The sequence below is a fragment of the Canis aureus genome, chromosome 9, assembly GCF_053574225.1.
Source record: "Canis aureus isolate CA01 chromosome 9, VMU_Caureus_v.1.0, whole genome shotgun sequence".
In the NCBI taxonomy this organism is placed as follows: Eukaryota; Metazoa; Chordata; class Mammalia; order Carnivora; family Canidae; genus Canis; species Canis aureus.
In genome coordinates this window covers 73,092,856-73,118,616 of record NC_135619.1, presented here as the reverse complement: position 1 = coordinate 73,118,616, position 25,761 = coordinate 73,092,856, and the positions used below count along the sequence as shown (strand labels likewise).

Here is a 25,761-nt window from a genome sequence, read left to right as displayed (position 1 = left end):
TTTAACTTAAAAAGATCACTGCAGGGGTGGTCTTGGATTTTGTGACCCGAGTCACGCAGTGAGTTTGAGCAGTAAAACCATAAAGTTATGTGGTCTCGCGCCTTCTCCCCGCAATGTATGTTTTGACTGAGAAATTTGGTTTATGTGTTCTGATTAAAATGAGAGCCACAGAGAGAACTTCACGGTGAATGATTTTTTAAATAAGATTTTATTTATTTATTTGAGAGACAGAGAACAGAGGGAGAGGGAGAATCAGACTCCCCGCTGAGCAGGGAGCCTGACGCAGGGCTCGATCCCAGGACCCCGAGATCATGGCCTGAGCCGAAGGCAGATACTTAACAGACTGAGCCATGCTTGCTGTGAACGATTTAAACATGACGTTGGAGAGATGTTTTAAACATGCCATTGGGAGAATTTCTGATAGTTCATAAAGGGAGGCTGGAGAAACCGAAAGCGTTTAAACTTTCAGGGACAAATTGATCTGACTTGTTCTCTGTGTCCTCTGTGGACAGAACCAGGGCTGGGGTGAGGGTGGAGAGTTATGGGGCAGATCGATTTTAGCCAAAGGAAAAACCATCTATCTGTGAAGAATGAGTCAAAAGGCCACGTGCCTCCAGGCCCTTGAAGGTATGAGATTTTTGCCAAGGGAGGAGTGAATGGAGAGGAGTTTGCGGAGGAAGGGTCCAAGGGACGGGAAGGGCTTACTTACCACCTTAGGCCTGGTGAAGTGGCCAGCAGGGCCCCACACCTGGAACTTGTGATTTGTAGCTTCTCTAGGGACTTGGATCTCAGAGCCTCAGAGCCAGGGGAGAGCACTGACCCTGATCTACCTCCTTTTCCTTTCTCTTCCGTCCCTCTCTCCTCCCTCCCCTCCCCTTCTTCCTGCCTCCTCTCTTCCTCTCCTCCCCCTCGCTCTCCCTCCTGCCCTCCTCTCTCCTCCCTCCTCCTCTCTTTGCCCCGTGGTCCCTTGCCATGAGGTCAGGCACCCAGGGCTGAAGAACTCCTGTAAGGAGGATCAGCCCTAAGTCGGGACAGAAGCAGGGGGAGGGCCCTGCGTGCGGTGGGCAGGCCCTGGCCGTCCTCAGATGACCTCTGTTCCCTTCCAGGGCTCACAGTCAATTCAATTTAGCAAGAAGGCTGCAAGCGGATATGCAGTGCTTAAAGATCCTAGTAACCTTGGTCCTTGGGCGTCCCTGCCAGGCCACTGCTCCTCAGGGCCTGGGTGTCTTCATCTGTAAAATGGGCACAAAAGTCGCTTGCTCCCTCCCTTTCTCCCTCTTCCCCTTCCTGCCTCCCTCCCAGGCTCGGGTTCTGGGCTCCCAGCTCACGTCCTGGGGCCAAGTGTGGAGTGGGCCCCTGGGATCGAGCTCCCTGTGCAGCCCCGCTGGAGGCTGCAGAGCAGACTCCATTGCTAGATCGTGGGGCCAAGCGGCAGGGGCCCCTTGCCCAGAGACAGCGGGGTGTGTCAGCCAGAGAGCCAGGATTCCACTGGCGCCTGCCTGTCAGGACTCCCTGGGTCACCCCCATGGTGACATTGCCCCCCCCCCCATGCCAGCCAAGGAGGCAGTGCAACTTTGAGGAGAGTTCACAAGAGCCTGTGCTCTCCCAGGCTGCCTGCAGCCATTCCTGCAGCTCCACCTCCTCCTTCTCACCTCCCCAGGGTCTGGGAGCCAGGATGCTCCCATGGCCCTGTCCCTGCTCTCAGTGCTCCCTGAAGCCCTTAGCAGAGGTGAGTGGAGAGGAGGGGGGAGAGGGGGTGAGAGCCGCTGTGGGTGCCACCCTTGGCAGGAAGGTGCTGTGTGGTAGCCTGCCTGGGGCATTGGGCACTTCTAAACCCAGGTGGTCCTCAGGCAGGGCAGGGCAGGGCAGGGCCTGCTGTTTCTGTGTCACAGTTAGGTAAACTGAGGCCCAGAGGTGTAAGGAGCTCTCAAGGCCTCTGAGCTATGGGGAGCAGCCAGAGGGCATGGAGTGGGTCTGTGCCTCCTCTGGCAGCCCCCTCCTGAGGCAGAAGCTGGGGAGACGGGGGTCTGTGCCTGGCCTGGCTCCCAGAGGCCCTCCTGTGTCTGGGCCCTCCTGCTATCTCCTGCCCACCCCTTGCTCCCAGGACTCTCGGGTGAGGGTGGGGGTGCCCAGAACACCTGGCTGGGAAGGCCCAGAGGGCGTGCACATCCGTTGTTGGAGCATGACTCGGGGGCAGACTGCAAGTCTGAGCAGGAGCCCACAGCTCAGTGAGTGGGGCACTTTCAGGGTCAGAGGCTCCCACGGGGAGGGGAGAGCTTAATGCTGAGTGGGGAGCCTGCCAAGCCCGCTCCCCCTTCGCACCCCCCGCCCAGGCTGTGCCCTGCACCCTTGCACACACGAGGCCCTGCCGGGAACGCCTGCGCCTCGGGAGGCCTGGGGACACGCAGGAGCCACCAGCCGTGGTCTGTGGGCGCCCGCCTGGGTCCCTGTCCTCTGGGCACAGCGATCATGCGCAGGGCTTCCCCCCTAACCCCTCCAACCCCCACCCCCCCGTGACAGGTGGGGAACCGGAAGCTCAGAGAACTAATGGGACTTACCCAGGTTTGGGGCAGGATGACCGGGAAGGCGCGTGTTTTCTCTGCGTAGACCCACAATTCCCTGGGGCCAGACCACTGTTGGTTGAGTGAATCAAGGCAAGTGGGGTGAAGCCGGGCTCAGGCAGGGGTGCATGGGTGCCCCCCGCTGTGCACCCCTGCTCAGCCGCCTCACCTCCCTGAGCCTCCTACCCTGTGTAAGGGGACCGAAGCGCCCCGCAGCCCCTGCTCAGGGCCTCACTCCTGAATCAGGTGAGACGGGAAGTGAGTGGACTCACAAGACAGGCCACTGGGCTCGAGTCCCGGGTCCTGGGATCCATGACTACGGGTCCCCGGTGAGCCAACCAGCCAGCGCACCTCAGTGTGCTCCCCTGTAAAGTGGGTACAGCAGCCCCTGCCCAACATGGCTTTTAGCACAGAACTCAGCCCGTGATGGGAAGTGATGGGGTGGGGCAGGGTAGGGGGTATGGGTCAGAGTGGCTGTGGGGTGGCGGGTCTGGACCAGGCCACCAAGGGCCACAAAGTTTGTGTCTCTGCTCTGAGGCAATGGGGAGCCATGGCAGGCTCAAGTGCGGTGGTGATGCCCTCAGATTGTCTTTGAAAGGTCACTGCCTGGGGCGTGGAGGCTGCATTGCTGGGGTAAGAGGCGGCCACGAGGTGGGAGCAGACTGTGGTGGCCAGGCCCAGGGCAGCGGCTGGCGGGCTGGAGAGGAGCGGGTGGCCTTGAGGGAGATGCAGAAGGGGAGACTAGCAGAATGGACTTGCCAGTCTAGTGGCCCTGTTGGTCATTTGCTGTGTGACCTTGGCAAGTTGCTCCACCTCTCTGAGTCTCGGCATTTCTTTCTTCCTCCCTCCCTCCCTCCCTCTTCTTCCTTCCTTTTGCTTTCTCAGACTCCACACCCAGTGTGGAGCCCAATGCAGGGCTTGACCTGAGGTCATGACCCCGAGGTCAAGACCTGAGCTGAGATCAAGGATCGGTCGCTGACCCACTTGAGCCCCCCAGGCTCGGCTTAGCCTTTTTCCACTGTCAATCTAGAGTCCCCGATGCCTCCTTCTTGGGTTGGCAAGAAGCCTACGTGGAAGCAAAGGTGAGGGCCTCAGCGCGTGCAACAAACACGCAGGAGCTGGCAGTCGTGATGCTTCTTTGTCGGGTCTGGCCGAACGATGGAGACCTCCTGGGGGTCTGACCTGGGCCACCAGGGGGGACATCGGGGACATCGGTTGGGGCAGACTCAGAATAAGGGCCTTACACAAGGCGGGCACTGGCTTCTCCCCGCACAGGTCTCCGCGGCAGGCCCAGCGGCGCTCGGTGAAGCTGTCAGGCCCCTGGCATCCCTCGCGTCCTGCCCTCATCGGCTTGGTCCCCCGAGGGCTCCCACCGGGCTGCACTCCCGCGGGCGAGGGCCGGAGGGGAGGGGAGGAGCAGACTCATGCTGCCCCTTTAAGAGCATGACCCAGAGGCGGCGCCGAGAGCACTCCTGCTCACATCCCATTGGCCAGAACTTAGCCACGTGGCCACACTTGGCTGCAAGGGAGGCTGGGAAATGTAGTCTTTATGGTGGCTGGCCGTGTGCCCCACAAAGAATCAGGCGTTCTATTCTCCGGGGGGGAAAAGAGAACCGGAAGTCTCTGTTGGAGACAAGGCGCATGGGCCGAGCAGCAGATTGGGGTGGTGAGGGCGGAGGCAATAGATTCCTCTGGGGCCTGGATCAGTTTGGGGAGGAGAGGTTCCCTTCCACCTGGGTCTCTGCGGCTGCCCCTGGTGCCCCCACCCCACCTTCTGGCAGGCACAGCCCCTTGCACCGCACAGCATGTGTGAGCCACTCTCCAGGTGGGAATCCAGGGCTCCCTTGCCCCCCTCCCCCGGGGGCTGGGCTGTGATAATTTCTATTTTCCTGGGGTGGGCTGTGCTGCTGTCTCATCTTGTAGCCAATGGTTTTTCCCTCCTTTTTGGGGTCATTTCTGGGATCAGAGTCCCCAAAGCAGGGCAGTGACAGGCTTGAGCTACCCTCCCCACCCTCATACTCTGGTTGTCGCAGAGAGTCAAATGGCCGCGAAGGGACCCTGGGCCCTCCTCTGCTCACCTCATCAGCACCAGGGGGCTTGAAACAGAAACCTGAGCACAGCGTTTCCTTTTCCTGTCGCAACCTGAACATGTCCACACATCTGGTCTGCAGCCGACAGCCAAGAGGGGTGGGATGGGGTGGATCGTAGCCTGGGGACCTGCAGGAGATGGAAGCTTCTGCTTGACTCACCTGTAGTGGTGCAGAGCCTGACACAGCACTGTAGGGGCTCAGCAAAGCAGCCGATGCGTGCCTGGGGCTCCCGTTGAGTGACTGGGATCTACATCCTACCCGTCATGCTCCTGGGCTGGGGGACCACCGGCAAGTTAGAGCCCCTGGCTTCTCCTGAGACCCTGCCAGGACTCCATCCTGTGGGCAATATAAATCTCAAGAAAGACTGTGGATCTGTTTTTGCTTTGGCTGCTAGGGAGCTCGGTGCCAAAGTTGGAGCCCAGTTTTAGGAATTTTACTCTTAGGGACTTTTTGCCCTTATTCCTTTATCTACATTCGTTCCCATCTTATTCTGCTATTTCTGACTTCACACGCGCTTAGGGACACAGCAGGAGAGCCTCACCTGCTTCTCTCTAAGATGGGAGAAATGTCATCTTCTGCAGTTCTTCTGAGGATTGTGGGAAGGGAGGGGCTGGTGCAGAAAAGGCTGGCCGGCGGGTGCTGCTCTGCCCTCGGCAGAAGCAAGTGTAGATTTGGTGAACTGGACGCAGGCTGCGCACTCAGTCCGAGCCACCTCTGTCATGGGTATCTGTAGCTGGAACCAGGGATTCCATCCAGAAATGCTCCTGGTCCCAGGGGCTTCTGGAATCTCCATTCTCTCTACCGCCCTGGGAGTGGGCTCTGTGAGGCCCCCCCTGGTCCAGGGCACAGCAGTGGGAACCAGGGAAGAGTGTTCTTGTTTCCTCTCCTCACTCCAGATCCCTCCTCTCCCTGGGGGTGCTGAGGGGTGCTGACTGACGGGCTCCCCCCTCCAGACAACCTCTTCCCCCCATCCTTCCCCAGAAGGTGCTCTTGAGCTTTTCCTTACGCCTGGGTATCAGCTAGGGGGCAGGATTCCCAACTCCCTGGGCCTCTGGAACCCGGGAAATGGGACCAACCCAACTTTCTGGAAAGGCTGTGATGTCCTGGTATTTGTAAGCTTCCCCTCTTCTGCTTCTGAAAGATCTCAGATGTCCACAGACACAGAACATCGCAAAGCTGTGTTTTCATGGAGGAAAAAAAGGACTGTTTCTGGGGATGCGAGAATCTGCGATTTCACATGTCTGAGCTCTAGCCCCTGACTTAAAACATATTTTTTTTTAAGTTTATTTAAGCAGTCTCTATACCCAGCGTGGGGCTCGAACTCGCCACCTCTAGATCAAGGGCTGCATGCTCTACTGACTGAGCCAGCCAGGCGCCCCTGTAGCCTTGACCTTTAAACTCATGGAAGTGGGGACACTGTGAGCTACTTCAGTTCTTGTGTGAAAGAACCGGGCCTCTGGAGGAGGGCTGGGCAGGTGCCTGGGAGCAGGAAAGGGGTCGAGGACATCCCCAGTGGAGAGTCACGTTGGGGTTGGGAGCTGCCTCTCCAGCTTCTTCCCTCCTTGGCTCCCCGTATCTTGTTTTTCTTGGGTCCCAACACGGCAGAGTGTTGAGGTTGCCCTCAGAAGGGGCGCTAGCCTCTTCCTCTCAGAGACCACGAGGGCCCCTCGGTGTGAGGACATGAGCCGCGACATGGTTGGCTTGGACTCCTCTACGGCCTGCGCCCCGGCCACGTCGAGGCTGGGGGTGCTGGCACACGGTAGGGACCCTGTAACTGCACGTCGAATGAGCGATGCAGGGTTAAGCGAGTCTGAGCGTGGCCTGAAGCTTCTGTCCCCCCACTCAGGGCCCGGCGGGAAGAGGAGCTCTTCTCAGACCCGGGCCACATACGCTGGAGCCCCTCGGCGCTCTGCGTCAGGCCCTCGGCACGCATCACTGGGAGAGCCCGGCACACGGTGGCTGTCGTTCCCTCACTCCCACCCCTCGGAGCCCCGCTGACCGAGCCCTGAGCTCTGGGCTTGCAGGTGCACCTGCCCCAGGACCTCTCTGCCTGGACGACTCAAAACCCTCAAACGTCGCCCGTCCCTGACTGCCCGCCCTGCCTTCAGTGGTGGCCCTGCAGCCCGTGACAAGCCTGACATCACAGGACGTCACCCCACATGCAGTCCATCACCTCGACCCGGATTCGATGCCCACTTTGCCTCACCTGCCTGCTATCCTTCCTCCGTCCTGCCCCCTGGCCAGGGGGCCACTGTTTCCGGGCCTGTTGCTTCCCTGTGGCCCCTCTGGCTGCCTGTCCCCCACCCCTCTCGCTGCGGTGGACTGAATAGATCTGAACTGCAGACCCGACCATGTCACCCCCACCCTCCACTGTCCCCTTGCTTAAAATCATTAGCTAGAGCCCAATCCCCTGGCCAGCGTCGTGGGTCGGGTTGTCGGGAGGCCGACCCTGGAACAGGGCTTGGCAGCTTCCACAGGCGGAGGGTGGGGACAGGATCGGGCGGAGGGAGAGGCTGCGGCGACGGGGGTGGAGCAGACTCCAAAATGCCTCCATCAGACCAGGCACCGCCCACTGCAGGGCCCCCAGCTGGGCCCCGATGGCCCCGGTGACACAGCCCCACTCGCACTCGCTGACTCCTGTGGGGGCTGCCTGCTGTGGGGGGTCCCCTGGCCACGCCGCTACCCTGGGCTCCCGGTCCTTCCTGGAAGGGACACCGGCCAGGGCGCCCCTGTGCCCGCCGCACCTGGGGCTCAGCCTGGCCCCACCACACGCACCTCGGGAACGGAATCCCTGGTGACCGTTCTTCGTGAGGGGAAACTCCGAGGAGGGAGGTTAGGGGCAGAGGAGAGCTGACACCACAGTGTGTCTCAGGGCCACGGCTGATACCGAGCCTGTCTCCCTTCCGCTACCTGTTCTAGATCCGCCCCCACCCCCCACCTGTTGGTAGTGCAGCTTCAGGACTCGCCTGGAGGCCTGACCCAGGGGCCTGGGGTCCACATGCCTTCTGTGGTCACAGCTGGGCAAGGAAGCCCAAAGAGGTGCCCCCTGGGTCTCACCTGGTCCCACATGTCATCTTTGCTGCCCCCGCTGTGTACCAGCAGCCCTGCCTCTTTCTGCGGATGCGAGTCAATCCTGCCCGGACGGGTAGCTCTTCTTGCCTGGCTGGACCCGAGATGCCCGACTGCCCGGGCAGCAGCCACATGCTCCAATTTAATGGGACACTTTCTGTGGCCCCTGGTGAAAGGCTGTCCCTTTAGGGAATGAGGACGTCCAGCCTTGCAGAGCCCAGAGGCGGGGGAGCGGGAAGCACAAAGTTCCCAGTGGGTCATTGGGCCCTGGCTTCCGTCCCGGGACTGATGCACCCATGGGTTTTCACTACCTGTTGGGCACAGGTGCCACAGAGAAGGTGGATGTGGCACATATGCCGTGTTCTGGAGGATGAGCCCCCTCCCCATCCCTGCAGAGTGCGAGTGCCTCCAAGCCGGCGCTGCAGGGGCAGCTTCTGAAAGGTGTGGTGCGAGATACGGCCATAGGGTCCCCCGTCCTGGGCCCCCTCCCACAACCTTTTGGCTATACAGTGGCTCCCCTGGGCTGATGCGAACGATGCGACTCCATGCTGACGGGTTAAACACTAAGCCCTCGGACAGCGATGCTGACTGAGGTCTGGAGGGCAGGGGAGGCAAGCCCATGCCCGAAATAGGTGTCTACTCTGGGAAGAACAAACCACTGGCCCTGCTGGTATGGAGGTGACCCAGTGTAATCAAGGTGCCACTGGGTGGCTGGTTGGTTTCCTGTGAGAATGGCACCATAATAAGGGTCGGCGACGGTCTCCACTGCTGCCATGCTGGACGCTCTGTGGTGGCGGTAGGTCTAGCTATCAGGTTTGATAAGTGGGAGTCCATGCTATTGGACCTGTGTGTACCCTGCGTCTCGGCCACCATGGTCGCTTCATCCATGTGCCAGTTGTGGCAGCTCTGGGGTGGCCCATGGCAGAGGCTGGCTGGTGTCAAGCGGCTGGGTTATTTTGTCTGCTCGTTTACCTGGGGCCTCTCTTACGCTGGCTGTTTGCTGGTCTGCGCTTCGTGTCTACTCCTACATGTGCGTCATGGCTCTGCCTGAGAATTCCTTGCCTCTGATCAATGCCCCACCCCCGGCTTTTTTTTTCTATTCATCCTAACCACGTGGCCAGGCCACTTGTCACTACTCATGAGTCCATATATAACTTCTGTTTCTCTCTCCATGCAAGGTAGATGACCACCTGAAGAGCTGCTGATTTCAAGGCCGTCCTTGAGTGCAGGTGTAGAGCAGCCGGTGTCTGTCCTTGGCTCACATTCTCAAACTGAACCCACCCATTTGTGAACTGGATTCAGGCATTTCCTGTACTGCATGGGCACAGGCCCGAACAGAGGGAGGGTGGGTCCCATGGAGATGCCATTGGGGTGTTGGCCATCTCTTCCTGCAGTGGGTGCCCTCTGGTCCTGCTGGTGTTTGGTCCTGGCTGCACCATTTTCCTGTGATGGTGGCCTGCTGCTCGGCTCATTTGATCTGATGACTTGTTGCATCTGATAGAGCATATGGTGGGTATTGGAGAAGCCAGTCACTTGGTGTAATGTGGTCAGGCATCTTGCCTCTATTGGGCCAAATAGCACTCCACGAGTTGTTTCTCAAAAGTATAATTCTTGCTAGTGTCCAAAATCTATAAAGAACTTATGAGACTCAACACCCAAAAAACAAATAATCCAGTCAAGAAAAGGGCAGAAGACATGAACTGACATTTCTCCGAAGAAGACATACACGTGGCCAACAGACGCATGACACAATGCTCCACATCACTCTGCATCAGGGAGATACACATCAAAATCACAGAGAGATACCACCCCACACCAGTCAGAGTGGCTAAAATTAACAAGTCAGGAAATGACAGGTATTGGTGAGGGTGCAGAGAAAGGGGAACCCTCTTCCACTGCTGGTGGGAATGCAAGAAGCTGGTGCAGCCCCTCTGGAAAATAGTATGGAGATTCCTCAAACACTTGAAAATAGAGCTACCCTACGACCCAGCAATTGCACTACTAGGTATTCACCCCAAGATACAGATGTATTGATCTGAAGGGACATCTGCACCCCAATGATCATAGCAGCAATGTCCACAATAGCCAAACTAAGGAAAAAGTCCAGGTGTCCATCAACAGACGGACAGATAAAGATGTGGTGTATACATTCAATGGAATATTACTCAGTCGTCAAAAACATGAAACCTTACCATTTGCAACGATGTGGATGGAATTAGAGGATAACATGCTAAGTGAAATAAGTCAATCAGGAAAAGACAATTATACGATTTCACTCATTTGTGGAATTTAAGAAACAAAACAGAGGATCAAAGCAGAAGGGAGGGAAAAATAAGATGAAATCAGGGAGGGAGACAAACCATAAGAGACCCTTAACTCTAGGAAACACTGAGGGTCACTGGAGGGAAGGGTGGTGGGGGATGGGATAACTGGGTGATGGGCACGGAGGAGGACAGGTGATGTGGTGAGCACTGGGTGTTCTATGCAACTGATGAGTCAGTGGATTCTACCTCTGAAACTAATAATGCACTGTATGTTAGTTAATTGAATTTAAATAAAATAAAATTAAAAATTGTTTAAAGTGTGATTTTTTTGCTGTAGAAGGCCTGGCCTTGCTTCAGTAGCCCAGGAGCCTGTGTTGTGATTATCTTACTGTGACTTGCCACCAACACCAATGTCACTTTTTCCTGCCGTGGAGACCTCCGCCCCGGTGAGTCTGCTGGATCCTGTGGCCCAAGATGCAGGCTGTTTGCACTGCAGCTGGGACATGCAGCCTTTGGCGGAGGGCAGGATGTGGGCAAGACCAGTGTCCCTCCGTGCGGAGCACGCTGCCTCTAGAACCTGAACTCATTGGGCACTCTGCTTCCCTCTTCATGGCAGGAGGTGCGAGGTGAAACCATTCGTCTCTCACCTCGGAGGGATGGCCCAGAATGCCTCTGTCTACTCCACCCTTTAAAGGATAAGGACACGGCAGCCCCTGAGTCATCACGGTTCCTCCTGGTTTCTGGAGTGTCTGTGTCTGTCTGAGCCCCTACTGGTCTGGCTCCTTCTTGCTCAGGTCCCATTGATGAAACCGATCACTGTGATTTTTTTTTTTTTTATGGGACAAGGCAGTCTAGACTCTTCGTTCTATATAATGGCAGAGGGCAGGACAGTTAGCACAGCCCCCAGGAAACTGGAGATGAAACTGTTGTTCATTCCATGTGAATGTGCATGATTTCTGATCCCCGCCCCCTCGCCCCGTTTTGCCTGGGATAGAAAAAGAATGCGCTTGTCATGTCAGTGACCGTATACCACGTCCCCGAGGCCATGTTAGCTTGCTTTAACAAAGGCACCACCTCTGACATGGTCATGTGATCGGGCGTTCCTCAGTGGAACCCACGGTGGCTTACATCGTCCTCCAGGATCTTCTAGGTCTCTGCAGGGCCCAGGTTGGTGAATTGACCAGAGATGTGATGTGGACCAGAACCTGCATTTTTTTATTTCCTTAAAAGTGACACTAATCTGTCATCCTCTGTCTGAGATGTGGCATTATTTCTGCTTAATTTTTCTTTTTTTCCTTCTTCTTCTCCTTCTTCTTCTTCTTCTTCTTCTTCTTCTTCTTCTTCTTCTTCTTCTTCTTCTTCTTCTTCTTCTTCTTCTTCTTCTTCTTCTTCTTCTTCTTCTTCTTCTTCTTCTTCTTTTTTTTAAAGAGAGTGTGAGAGAGCATGCATGGGTGGCATGGGGTTGGGGGGAGAGAGAGAGAGAGAGAGAGAATCTCAAGCAGACTCCATGCCCAGCACAAGCCTGATGACAGGCTCCATCTCATGACTCTGAGATCAAGACCTGAGCTGAAACCAAGAGGCAGACTTGGCTTAACCAACTGACCTACCCCAGGTGCCCCAGGAGGGGTTTGTTTCCAGCTTCCGTTTGGCTTCCCCCACTCCTACAGTTCCTACCCCACAGACCAACAGCCCAATGTAGGAAATGCATTCTTTGCTAAGTGTGTCAATTCCAACTACTCACCTGAGGATCAAAGAAATTTTCTAGCGGGTCTGTGGTCTCCATGGCTTCACAGAAGGGTGGACCTCGGATGGGACACCATTATCCCCTGGCTTGCAAGGTCCCGCTATAGTAGGGACTTTCAAGTGTCTGGTATCAAATCAGCTTCCAGATCTGCAACCAACAGTCCTCAAAATGTTTGGGTGACCCTTTTCCCCCACTACATTATTAGCTGAGAAAGTGGCCGTAGGCCCATTTGGTGGAAAAACTGGGGGGAATATTACCATGTGTCCTTACTGTTATATTGTGGGGCCCCCTTCCTTGGGGCTTAGCCAGTTCTTCAGCCAATGGGTTCTGCATCTACAGATTGACTAGGGAATGGAAATCGGGCAAGAGATTGTGGTCTTGTCTTGCTGGGTCCTCCCTCAGCCTTTGGTTCAGCTGTACTTGATTTCTTCTATTGGAACAAAACAGAAGTGCCCTGGTCCCGTCTGCTCTGGCCTCTGGATGGTAACTCTCTGCAGGGCCAGCTTCTGTGGCTGCCCTCCCACCTGGCCCACCATTGTGATGGCTCCTGTGGCATAGGGGCTGCCACCTGGCCTTTACTGCTTGGGTCCTACATCATCCCCCTTGCTATCAGCAGGCCAGGTCCAGTGACCGCCATTCCTGCCATCAGCCCTGGCTTCCTGCCAGAGGAAGCCCCCACAAATGTTTTAGTGATGCCAGCACCCCTCAGATCTCCAGGCCTTTCCCTGGAACATGATCACCTGGCCTGACATAGTGTGTCCGCTCTGGGGGGACATTTCCCCAGCCTTGGAGTGCTTCGTCACTGTCTGCCAAGCATCTCAACTTCAATCCGAGGGGCCACCACTGGCTCAGGCTTCAGAAGCTGCCTGGTAGTGAGTCTGCACTAGCTCCTGGGCCCTTCCTGGAGCTAATTCTGCATCTCAGGAGACTGCTATCGAATCACCAAACTCCTCCCGGACAGCCCTACGTTTCAATCTCTGATCAAACAGGAGTCCCATGTGTTGTCTTCAGGCGGCATCCTGAAGCCCCTTTGGGGTACAGCCCATTTCTTCCCTTATCAAGCCCAATGCAACCTTAACCCTCATGGGCGGAGGTTGGGGGACGGAAATGTGGCAGTTCCCGAGGGGGCCTGAGTTGCTGTGAGGGGGACAGGCCCCCTCAGTGTCTCACTGTTAGCTCTTGTTAGGGAGCGCTGGGTGAGCTGCTTCCACAGGCTCTGAGGGGTCGGGGTGCGGGGATGGGAACCTCAGGGGCATCTGCCTACCTCCCACAAGTCAGGGTCCCTGTTTTCCTGGCCTTGGCCAGGTGTTTAGTCTTCTTTGAACTTTAACCACTCAGACTTTTGGGTCCCGGGCTTGGTCTGTGGCTTTTTCTGTCCTGCCCTCGCAGGAGGCAAGAGCCTCAGAGAGGCCCCCGGCTTTCACACGGGTTTCCCATCTCCTGTTACTCACCCGCAGCCCTCGTCACCTTGCCATAGAGTACCGTGGTGCTTAGCAACAGCCACCACCCCCAGTATCCTCATGTCTCCTGTGTCCTCCACGTGTCTCAAATGCATGATCCGTGACACATGTCAGAGCTCGCCTCCCACCACTGCCCTCCTGATTCTTCCTGGTGGCAGCATTAACACCTGGCCCACTGTGTCCCTGCCACCAGTTAGAGGGCTCAGTGCTGGTCGTGGGCCTGCCTGGTGCCAACTGTCTTGTTCGGAGGTAGACGCTGAGATGGATTTGGAGTGCAAGATGGTTATCTGGGTGGACACCCATGAAAAAAGGAGGGAAAAGAAGTGGGTTTGGACAGAGGAGGGAGTTGGCTGGGAGGCTGGACAGAGCCTCTACGTGCTCAGTCCCTACAGGTCTGGGGTCCTCTCTTTGCAGACAGCACTACTGCATCCCTATCACATCCCTGGGCCTAGGTGTCCATCGTCAGAAGATGGTGCAAACCTCAGCTTTGCACTGTCTTAGGCACCCCTCCACCTAACCCAAATTGGTTTTGTCTTTGATGTTCTCAATCTGGAAAAGTTAACTGTGGGAATGTTCGGTCTTCCTGCAGAGTGTGGAAAGCGGTGCCCGGAGACTGAGATCTGGATGCTGGGACACAGGTCCCTTGGGGATGGGATATTGGCTTTTCTGAAGGCCTTGTTTGTGGGTTCTGGCCTCTGTGACCCCTGATGTAGCCTCAACGAGGCTGATCTGAGGCTAACTCCCTTCCCATGGTCCATCACTGCCTCTTACCTGAACCCCAACAGCTGGGTCGTTTCCAGGACACGGTGCTTCCTCTCCAGGCTGCATTCAATGCCTCCTCTAGTGACCCTGGGGTCCTGAGGGGAAAGCGAGCTGGTTTGGTTCCAGGGTCTTCATGACCCACCCCTGACCCTCCCACACTCCTGATCCCTTTTCTGTGCAAACTTGGGCAAGCCCAGGACTCTCTTCTTGGGTCTCTGCAGTGTCATCTGTAAACTGAGGCTAATAGTGCCTCTCTTGCTAAGAAAATGCATGGAAAGTATCAACATAATTCCCACTCCACAGTTGGTGCCAGAGCTGCAAGATCCCCTCTTAAAGGAGAAAAGGGATGCAAGTATTTGCATGAGAAAGTGGTTTGCATGGGAAATGAGAGACTTCCCTCTTTACCTTGAAGTTGGAAGAGGCTACACAGTGCAGGGTCCCTGCTTTTGGCGAGGGACAGGGCCAGATGGGAGCTGGCCCCACTTTAGGGTCTCACTGCTCTGGGTTAAGCACTGCGAGAGCCTTAAAATGCACCCTCCACCCTCATCAGGCCTGGGTGCTGTGCTCAGAGAAACGGCGAATGACCCAGGGAAGGCTGGCAGGCAGCCACTGGGTGCTGTCCTAGCTGCAGGGCTGGCTCACCCAGGGGCCTTACGCAAGTTCCTTCCAAACCTGGCCCTCTGTTCCTCATTTTCTCTGACTTGGGAACCTGGGGCCTCAGGAGAGAGGATTGGAGGCACTGGACTAGGCCCTTAGCCTTCACAAACTTGGATCTCCTTGTTTGTAAAATGGGGGTAAGAAAGGACCTGCCTTCTATGGTGTGTCGATTAGATGAGGTGGTGCTCGTGCCTGGCTCCCTGGCAGCTCTCAGATGTTGGCTGGTATGATCATGACTCCTGTTATGATTGCACGTGTCACCTTTGCAAGTTAGGCCAGTGTCAGTGGGGATATTTGACGCATGGCTGCCCCGGCCTCCTGCAGACTGGTGCAGCCCCTCTGTAGAGATGCGGGGCGATGAGCCACATGCCCCCCACCCCCGCCACCTGCACAATGATCCGCTCCTGGAAATATCCTGAGCCACCCCACACGGGGCAGTTACCAGGATGTCCATCTCAGAGGTGTGGGTGAGGGCAGGGAGTGGGGAGGTGAGAGGTGGGGACACACCCCACGGAGACCAAGCAGCGGCTGGAACCAAACAGACACAGCAACACAGATGGATCTTGAAAACACCGAGCTGGATGGAAAATGTAAGAGAAGCATGTGAGCTACTACAGAGAGCTGTTTATGTAAATTGAAATGACATGCAGACAAAACATAGAGAACCAGTCTGCACGAGCACATGCAATCAAAACGGGGCTCACCGAGCGCCCGGGCAGGGCTGCCCTTTGTACCGGCAGGGAGGAGAGGCCTGGAGAAGACGCCAAGGGCCGTGCTCGGACCAGTGAGTAGCGTGTGCTGTGAGTAGCGTGTGCTCACTCAACCTTCTGCAGCTGAGTGTGATAGAGAAACGAAGGGTGTGGGGGAGACAGAAAAAGTAGAAAGGAAAGGAGAAAAGGAGAGGAAGGGAGGGAGGAAGACAAGTGCCCAGCAACCGTGCGGTGTCAGGGCTGGAAGGGGTTCCGGCCCAGGTGTGAGGTGGGGCAGGAGCCGAGGCGCCCCAGAGAGCCCCAGGGCTGTCCTGCCCATGACACTGCCCAGCACAGCCAGGAGAGGTCATCAACTTGGCTTTCTATGACAATGATGTCCCTCCGTGTGCCCCCTGCCCCGAGGGACGGGGATTTTTATTGGGATGGCTGCCCCCATTCTACAGAAGAGGAAGCGGAGGCCTGGGGCGGGCGGGGTGACCCAAGGCTCCACATCCGTAGGGGCGGGAGGGCGAAGGCGCTCTGTCCCCGCGGCTGACTCACCAGTGACGTGGCTTGCCCCCGGCCGCAGAGCTGGCAAGGCTTGCACGCACCCGGGCCAGCTCTGCTGCCTCCAAATCCTGTCGCGCCCCCTCGGAGCTGCGAGCATTCAGCTGAATCTAAGCAACCAGCCCGCCCGGCAAAGCCCCGACAGCACACGCATGTTTTTCTCCGCTGCTCACTGTACAGGGTCAATGGGCATTGGCCGCAGCCCCACGAGGCTGTGGAGCCTCGGGCCTCTGGCACCTGCTAAGGGCAAGTCGGCTGCGTGGAACCGTTTCAGCAGCGAGGGCTTTGATCGTGTCAGCGTTCGTGGAAAACAGCAAATCCCCAGGACCTAAGGCAGCCACGCTATGAGCCCAGCACCCCAGGCTAGGAAATCCCTACGGATTCCTTGGAACCCCACTGACGCCCCTGCCTCCTGCCTTGAGCCCCTCCAGGACTGTTTTCTGAGCTCCCGTGGCCTGCCAGGAAGCGCCCAAGGTTGCCATCGGGGTACGGAGGTCCTTGCACTGGCCCGGATCGCCAGGCTGCCACCCCATCTGCCCCCAGCCGCTCTGCCCCCTTGCAGGGCCCAGGCCAGTGGTTCCTAGAGGGGGCCTGGGCAGGCCCTCCCAGCCCTCCTCACCCTCGGGCCACTGCTCTGGCTGTTCAGGGTTGCTTTAGGGATCCACGCAGACAGTTACCCTCAAGCAGAACTGGCCGCTGTGGTCAGGGGCCTCATTCCCCTGTCCCTGCAGCGTGGTGCAGGCCGGTGAAGACCTGCCACCACTTGGACACAGGATGACTTCCTGGGGGATGGGGAGACCCTTCCCTGGCTGAACTTGTTTCAGACATGTCTACAGCTGAAGAGGACAAGTCCGCCTGGGTCCTTCCAGGGCCGGGGTGGCTTGGGTACAGTGAGCAGAGAAGCTTTGGCGACACCAGCATGGGGCGGGCTGGTGGGATCTGGGCATTGAGCGGAGCCCCTCAAGGCGCAGCCTGAAACAGAGCTTTGGGTGCAGGGATGGCTTTATTTGGGAGGTGGCCTAGGGGTGGGAGTGGAGCTGGGGGCTGATATGGGAGGGAGGGGAGTCCCCACCTCGAGTGCCGGTTGCTCAGGCCCACAAGATGCTCCAGAAAGCTGTGATGATGTCTTAGGATCCTGTGCAACCCTCCACCGCAGCAAGGGGGAGTGTTCGCGGCTGTGTCCTGTGGTCAGAGGTCGCCCATGGGGTGCTAAGTGCCCTGCACTTTGAGTTGACACACGTAATACAGAATGGGTTTCCCAGGAGAAAGTCCAGGGTGGGAGCAGGAAGAGAGACTGGGGGGGGGGGGCCACAGATGAGGCCCCCTCAGGTGGCCCCAATGCGGGTGAGCTATGGCTGTGCGGGGCTGGTGACCACAGTTGTGGCTGGAATAAGAACGGACGCAAGGGGCTCTCAGATGTTGCCCAAGATGGGTTCCATGCTGCAGGTCCCATGCTGCTTTATTTATTAGAAAACAAAAACCAACTAGCTCCATAATAGAAAATTTGGAAAACGTACGCACTATAAAAAAGGAGATGAGGATTATCTGCAATTGCTCTCACCAGAGAGAGAGAGCCACAGCTGATGCTGTGCTTCCTTTCACTCTTTCTCCTCCGCATCTGTAGGCTGCACACATCAGCACACGTGTGTGTGGAGCTGGACCATATGGAGCTGGAGCACGGATTTCATGCAACTTGGTTTCTCCTTTGATATTAATTCCCACTTCTGGTTCCGCTTTCTCTTTGCCGTGGGTGCTCAGTTCTTTGATGTCCTGGGCACCTCTTGGCCATCCATCAACACCAGGCTCCTGCCCGAGACCTTCCCCGCGGGCGGGCCCTGAAGAGACATGATTATTGTTTACCACTAGGGAGGCTGTCCTGCTGCTGGTTTACGGGTCTGCCCCTCCGCCCCACTGGACCGTAAGCTCGCGGGGCTTGTCAACACCCCAACACCCCAACAGCCCAGTCGCGACGCTGTAACAAATATGAGAAGATGTATGAAAAGTGTCAGGAATAACTCTGCACAGAGTGGGTGCCAGAGCTCTCAGCTCCCCCCTTGAGGGAGGAAAAGGATGCCATCGTTTGTATGGGGCAAAGTGGGTTCATGTATTGTCTGACAGTGCCCAGCACAGACCTTGGCATACAACAGGTAGTCAGAAATGCCTATCGACTGGGAAAGCGTAGCCATAATGTATCAGAGACCTTCGTGCAAACAACACAAACACAACTTAGACTAGTTTAAGGAAAAAAAAAGTCTTCCTAAAGTGAGAAGTCAGGTCTCTGTGCAGCTCTGGCTTCAGGAACAGCCGAATCCAGGAGTTTAACCAGTGTCATTGGGACTGAGCTTCTCTCTCTGTCTCTTTCCTGCTCGCCTTTCTTGGCTTTCTGCACAAAAGGGACAAAAAGGCTTCAGACTATATTTTTGTCACAATTTACGGTTACAGCTAAAGTTGACCAACCTCCCGAGGGTCCACAGAGCAAACCTCCAGCAAGTTTGCAGGGCCCGGCCTGGGTCATGGGCCTTGTCTCGCCGTGGCTGGGACCAGCCCCCTCGAGCCACACTGCATGCTGTCCTACAGAAGGAGCGGTGGGGTGCTGGGGAACATGAAAACCTTGTTCACTTCCAACTGCTCAGTTAAAACGTGGAGTGTAGGACACAGATTATTAGGACGGGGTAGAAGCAAATTTCTCAGGTTTCCTTAATGGCGACCCCTGAAGCCATCCTCCCTTCCATGAAGTGCATCCATCTAACATCCCAATATCCCAACATCCCAACAATATTCCAACATCCCAACAACATCCCCCAAACACCATAACACCCCAACAACATCCCAACATCCTAACACCCCAACAATCCCAACAATATCCCAAAACCCCAAAACCCCAATATTCCAACATCCCAACAACATCCCAACATCCCAACAACATCGCAACATCCCAACAATATCCCAACATCCCAACACCTCAACACCCCAACATCCCGACATCTCAACAACATCCCAACCCCTCAAACCCCAACACCCTCAAACCCCAACATCTCAACATCCCAACCCACCAGCAAGTGACTGGCTTGGGAAAGTCACACGACCCCGCCCTGCTGGGGCTTCTGGGAAATTCCCTCCCCTACCGGGAGGGAGGTGCCCTGCAGGGGCGGAGTGGGGCAGCCCCATCCCCTCCGCCTCCCCCTGCTCCGGCTCCCCGGCAGGAAACCCGCTTGCCGCGGAGTCAGCCAGGACTCCAGGCAGAAACCGCTCTAATTGATACCAGCTGTCATGTTTTCCGTGGCACCGAACAGAGCTGAGACTTATGTTTCACAATTTACTAGCTGAGTTCATGAGCTTTTGACAGCTCTGTCTCATTTCCGGAAGTGATAAAAATGTTTCTCCTCTGGGAACGGGGGCTGCACGTGCGCCCCACCCGGCAACCTGGGCAAGGAAGGGCTGGAGGGAGTTTTGCTGCACAGATGGGGTCCCCAGGATGTGTAAAGCGTATTTATGTGGAAGGAATCCCATTTCCTTAGGACTCTCCTAGGGTTTCACAGCCAAACTCAGAGGACCTAATGGAGCTGCAACCCACTCTTCTCCAGGGGAGACCAAGAGGCCGGGTGACCTCTGAGTGCTTGGGTAGAGGAGGGTTACCATATTGGGCTTGTTAATGATTTCAGTCCCAGGGCCGAGCCCAGAGCACAGGGTCCCTGATCTATTTGTTGAGCTGATGGTCTTCCCCACTGCAGCCAACTGGATGGTTGACTTGGCGGGGGCGGAGGGACTGGGCAGGTGTGGGTGGATGCATGGGTCGTGGGTGGCTGGGTGGTGGATTTTTGGATGGTGGGACAGATGGGTGGAGCTTCCTGAGTCAGGCTATTTGATTTGAGAAGCATGTTTCCAGACCTGGTTCTGACTCTTCCAAAGACGCCCAATATTTTTGCCTCTGGGTCAGGAAGGCATGTCCCTCACTCACACTCTGAGCTCTGGCGACTCTGAAAGAGGGCCCGGTGAGGATTCAGGGCCCAGTAACCTCACCCAGATACTCCCCAGGCTCTGTTCCAGAAGGCCAGGGATGGGGAAAGAATAGGGAGGGTGCAGAGCCTGAACGGATTTGCCCCCTGCCCATTCAGGCCCAAGCTCCCAATTCCGGGAATAAGTTCTCTCCGGAGTAAGTTCTGGAATAGGGAACAGAAATCAGGGAGTTGTTTGTGAAGTCCAGGACTGAAAATATAGATAGAGTCTGGGACAGAGCTGACAAAAGTTGCAGGCAAGATATTTGGAATGGCAAAGTGGACTCCCTGGTTATGACACTAGGAGATGTGGCTCCAGGGTTCCCAGGGCCTTAGCATGACACAACCCTGGGGGTGCCCTTCCCACTGTGCTCTATGCGGATGGCTCCCTTGGGGCCATGCAGAGCATCATTGGAGCATCTGGAGGTGGCCCTTGGCCCCTGCAGAGGGGACCTTCCCGTCCTGTTCCTCCTTGGAAGAAGCTGAGCATGGAAGTCTGGGGCTGCATGTGTGTGCCCCCGGGTCTCTGTAGACTCTCTTGTGTGTGCACACCTGCCTGTGTTGCCTGTGGTTGCATGTATCTGCACGTAGCGTGTGCGTGTCTCTGTGTGTGGCTGGGAGGAGACGCGCGAGCATGGGTGCTGTGCGTGCTTGCTGAGCCGCGGGAGTCCTGGGAACACGGTGGCCTCCCTCTTCAGCAGCCTCTGCTCTGCTCCGCACAGAAACTGCCTTCGGGCTCTGAACTCCCCGCCCCACATCTACTTATATCTAAATAAGCAGAGTTCTCTGCTTGCCGTGGGCAGCCGGGAGATGTTTCTGAACTTCTTGGAAACAAGAAGCCACACTGTACACAGCCAAGAACCACCCAGGCCCTGGAGGAGGGCTGTTCGGGATAGAGGATGGGGCTGGGGCTGTGGACTACCCCAAGTCTGGGGAGGAGCACGGCCGCCCCTGGCTCCGGAAGCCTTTGGTGACAATTCCAGCGCTGTCGGCTCTGGTAGGGACCAGGTTCCCCCACAATGGGGTGGTGGGTCCAGGGCCTCTGACTGGTGCCCCCTTGGGTCCTGGGGACCCTCCATCCTCAGGGACTCTACAGATCCCACCACCCTCTAGTCCACAGTTCTCTGGGAGCTCTGGCTCTCCCTGGCTCAGTCTCCCGAGACCGCTGGGTAGCAGCTGGCCACACAGACCTCCATGCAGATTCCAGACACCTGCCACAGACTCTCTCGAACCGCTCCACCTGCCTTCCCCAACCATGGCCAGCATGAGCCTTCTAGTGGGTGCTACTAAAACCCCATGTCGGGGTTGGAGCATCTTGCTAAGAGGCCAAGGCGGGCCTTCCTCCATGGTAGGAGCGGGTGACCGGCAGTGAGCCCTTGGCTACGTGAGCCGTGTACCACCTTAGCAGGTAGGTGCCACTTCTGATCTGAGTTTTCAGAGGAGAAATCAAAGCACAGAGAGGCTAAGTCACTTGTCTGAGGCCACATAGCCACAAGCAGGGGAGCAGAGACCCGTTTTCCAGGATCTGGTCTCTGAACAACCCAGATAAACCTCTCATCTCCTGCCCCACCAAAAATGTGCCCCTTCCCACGCACCGCAGCTCCCCTTGTCGCCTTCCCTGTTCCTTCCAGGCCTCCGAGAAGTGGCCCCTGACTGTCCTGTGCGGCGTAGCCATCCTGCACTGGCTTCCCTGGGCTCCAGGTGAAGACGGTGCCCAGCAAGGCTGAGGGAGCCTTCCACACGTTCTCCAGCGCGACATTGCTGGAGCGGACACCCGGCCCCGGGCACAGGCTCCCAGGGGACGTGGGCAGTTACGAATGAAATGAGTCAACCGGACCGAGAACCCTTCACAGCCAAGAGCTGGACCCTGGAAGGCAGGGCTTTGTGTCCACCCCACGTCCTTGACGTTGGCGCTCTGCCGTTATTTATCTAATCAGACCCTCCCCTCCTGGCTGCAGGACCCAGGGCCCGGGGGCCCCAGGAGCTCCCGGGCTGCTCTGTATCAACAGGTGGTACGTTTCTCTACAAAGACAGAGTGTGGACATGGAAACGGTTGGAATGTAAAGAAAAACCCTTGATCCCTCCACAGGCAAGGAGAGAGAACCAGCCGCTGGCGACTGGGTGGCCCTGTCTCTCCGCCCAGATGAGGGGTATCCCCTGTAGGACGGGGGGCTTAGATGAATTTCCCTCCAAGCGCTCTTCTGCTCAGGCATCCAAAGACTATTTATAACTCTCGGAATTATTTGCTGATACCCGCCGGCTGCTTTTCCTTCTCAAGTGGCCTGTTCGAGCTCTGAAAGAATGAAAGACAAAAAAAAAAAAAAAAAAACCACCCTCTGTAAATGATTTATTTTCTAGATATGTCCTGGCCATTGCAAACACTCTGCCATCCGGGAGCTTTCAGACCTGGGCTGTATTGTTCACGTTGGGTCTCTCTGAGGAGATTGAGATTTATTCAGAGGGGAGGGGACCGTGTGGGTGACAATCCTGGTGGTGCAACAGCGATGCCAGCTGGTACCTGCCCCGTGCTTGGTGTCCACACGCTGTCACACGCACCTAACTTTGTCAACCCCATCGATCCTCAAAGTAATCCCAAAAGGTAGGTGCTGCTATTATTATTCTCTTTCACAAATACAATCATTTTTTTCCCAAATAAGGTGCATATATCTATTTTATAAGTAGAAAAATTATTTGTACAAACTGAGGCACAGGGAGGCAGCGACTCACCCTTGGTGACGCAGTTAGTAGGTGGCAGGACGAAGATGCCACCGGGGCAGAGTGGCCCAGAGGCTGTGTGCTCGGTGACCGCGTTCCTTCCCTCGGCGGGGAGAGCTGGGCTTGCATGTTGCACGGCCCTGAGTTCAAATCTGCCCTCTGCAGCCTCTGGGCCGTGGGAGCCCCAGACTCTGCGTCTGGAAGCCCCACTGCAGGGGCAGCAGTGGGGTTGCTCCGAGATCTGTGGCGCTCCTCTCAAGCTTGGAGTGACTCGATTACCTCCAAACCACGGACAGGTGTGCCGAGACGGGGCTCTAGGGGCTGCCCCACCGAGGCGCCCTGGGCAACGGGCTGTCGAACGAGAGTGTGTGTTTGTAGCTGCCCGGCTGGGTGGGAGGTGGGGCAGAGGGACAGGGGTGCAGGGGGCTCCAGGAGCTGCGGTCTCCCCTCTGGGGTCTAGGTTCTGGGTAGGAATGTCAGCCACAGGCTGTCTGCACGCCCCTGGCATAGATGGGAACAGTGAGTCAGAGAGGGAGAGAGCTCGTCACGCTGGCACCAAGGGCCACAAACGTCGAGAGGCCAGCTCAGCCCCTCCTTAGGAATGGCGAGGTCTAGAAATCCTGCTACCGGCCCCCCGTCACCAAGTTCTTGGGCTTTTATGGCCACTTGTACATCTATCCTCACATACCCATTGGGGCAGATGGTACCGCCCCCATGTCACAGGGGAGGTAAACTGAGGTCTGGGGAAATTGTTACATCTCGTGCCTGCCCTTTCCATTCAGAGCTGACACAGAGCTCCCCAAAGCTGGCGGTCTGGTTTCACTCTGTCCCCTGCCCGCTGTCGTCCCCACCGCACACCCAGTGCCTGGCACCCAGCTGGAGGCTTGAGCCCCAGAAGCCTTTCCCCTTGGGCAGATCCTGGGTGGGCTTCAATCGCACGTGGCAGAGGCTGAAGCAGTGGAAGCTCACAGGGCAGCTCTTGGCTCAGGGACCCCACCGGGCTCAGAGACGTGGTTTGAAACGTGTCTTTACGCAAATCTGTGGGCAATACAACCTGTGTGCTGGGCGGCGGCAGCCGTGGCGCAGACCGGCCTGGGTTGGCGTGGTGGGTGGTCTTGGAGCGATCTCAGGACCCTATCTGGGGGGCCCAGTGATTAGGGTGACTCTGCTCTGAGTGCCTCTTCCTTTGGCTCATCTGAGGGCGGGGCTGTAGAAACAAGACCCGTGGACAGTGGGTTTGGGGAAAGTGACACACGCTCTGGAAAGGAAGCGCCAGCCCTCGGGGGTTGCAGCTCTTGGACTCGGTTGAGACGTCCCGCTACGTGAGGCACGAGGCACGGTAGTGAATGCGGCTGAGCCCGCTCTTGGCAGCCCCACGGGCGGGGCGGGATCCTGGCTCTGCCTCTTGCTAGCGGGAACCCGGAACCGTAACCTCCCGAGCTTCAGCCTCCCCGTCTGCAAAATGGGGATTGCAAGGGGATCTTCTTCAGAACGTGTTGTGGGGTTTCGTCTAGGGAGCCCCCGGGAAGCAGTACTTAGCAGAAGGCTCTTGCAGGGTGAGCCCCCCTTTGCCCAGCTGCTCCAACCCCAGCCGTCCCACCCCTTGGAGCAGGGGACCCCTCAGAGGTGCCCTCCCATGTGACTGATGTGGCTGCATCAGAGCCGGGAGTGGCCTCCAAGACCCCAGGACTTCTTTCTCCTCTTTAGGGAGGTGGAGCGGGCTGGGACAGGGTGAGGGCTCTCTGTTGTTCCTGTTAAATTGTGAAATATTTCAGACCAATGGAGAATTACGGAGAGCAATATAACCATGACCATGGCCACTGCTCAGATGCAATGTAGAGCGGCATTGATTTTTTTTTTTAATTATTTATTTTAGGAGGAGGCAGAGGGAGAGGGAGAGAGAGAGAATGCCAAGCAGATTCCACGCTGAGCGCAGAGCCCAGCTTGGGGCTTGATCTCACAACGCTGAGATCACGACCTAAGCCAAAATCAAGAATTGGATGCTCATCCGACTGAGCCACCCAGGAGCCCCTGATTTTTTATTTTTAAACATTAAATAGACATTAGATATGGCTGGAACTTCCTTGTCCTCCTTCAAAACTCACCCCCTCCTCTCCCAGAGGAAACACCCTTCGGAGGCCGGTCTCCCACATGTTTATGTTTTCCCTCTGTGTGTGCACGTCCGTCCATCTATTTTCACAATCTGCGCACTCTCACACACACAGTGTCAGTTTGCACGCGTCCTTCTGCCACTTGGTTTTCCCACTCCACATAATTTTCCTTTATTGAGGCAAATTCACATAACATAAAATTAACCATTTAAAAGTGTACATGGGGGCGACAACTGTGCTGCACAGCCACCACCTCTGTCTGGTTCTAGATCATATTCATTGTCTCCGAAGGAGGCCCCTTACCCGTTAGCCGTCACCGCCCGCTCCCCCTCCGGCAACCAATCGGATTTCTGTCTCTGGATGTACCTCTTCTGGCATTTCGTACAAACGGAGTCACGCAGAGCATCCGCATTGTGTTTCCGAGCTTGGCCCTAGCCAGATGTGTGGATCTGGTCCATTCATTCTAGCTGCCCCGAGGGTCCCCTGCTCCATGATTCACCCACCTGCACCCCTCCTGTGGGCCTTGATGGTGCTTCACCGGCAGGGGGGACCTCACTGTGCTCCTGGGAGGCCACCGGTCCAGGAGTTCTTTCCTATGGCTGCACAATGGATCACCCAGAACAAGGACTGAAACTACTGGTTTTTTTGTTTATTTGTTTTGTAACATTTTATTTATTTGAGAGTGAGAGATTGTGCACAAGCAGTGGGGAGCGGCAGACTGAGAAGGAGAAGCAGACTCCCTGCTGAGCAGGGAACCGGATGCGGGGCTCGATCCCGGGACCCTGAGATCATGACCTGAGCTGAAGGCAGATGCTTCACCAACTGAGCCACCCAGGAGCCCAGAAACACCACTTTTATTGTTTCTCTGCTTCTGGGGGTTGGGTGGGCTTTGCCGGGCAGTCTTTCTGCTGGTCATGCTTAGCATCTATCCTGCAGTCAGATAGTGGCTAGTGCAGGATGTTCAGGGGACACTGGGATGGATGGCCAGGCCTCTCTCTCTTTCCAGTGGGGTCTCCTGCCCCTTATGTGGTGTCTCTAGACCCCAAAAGCACGAAAGAAGAAGCTGCCAGGCCTTCC

The 25,761-nt window shown here is 56.6% G+C and overlaps 2 long non-coding RNA genes across 3 annotated transcripts in view; one reads left to right on the top strand and one right to left on the bottom strand.

Annotated features, from left to right (window-relative positions):
• Nucleotides 1-25,761, top strand: part of LOC144321175 (uncharacterized) — a 421,562-nt gene that overhangs the window by 243,837 nt on the left and 151,964 nt on the right. The gene's annotated exons all lie outside the window — the stretch shown is intronic.
• On the bottom strand, nucleotides 4,435-12,205 carry LOC144320215 (uncharacterized). Of its 2 annotated transcripts, none has more exons than XR_013385777.1 (3): nucleotides 11,999-12,205; nucleotides 11,726-11,875; nucleotides 4,435-4,778 (listed from the first exon to the last, which is right to left on the bottom strand). It is a non-coding gene; the product is annotated as an uncharacterized LOC144320215 (long non-coding RNA). The 2 variants fall into 2 exon arrangements; XR_013385778.1 differs by lacking the exon at nucleotides 4,435-4,778 and adding an exon at nucleotides 5,229-5,384.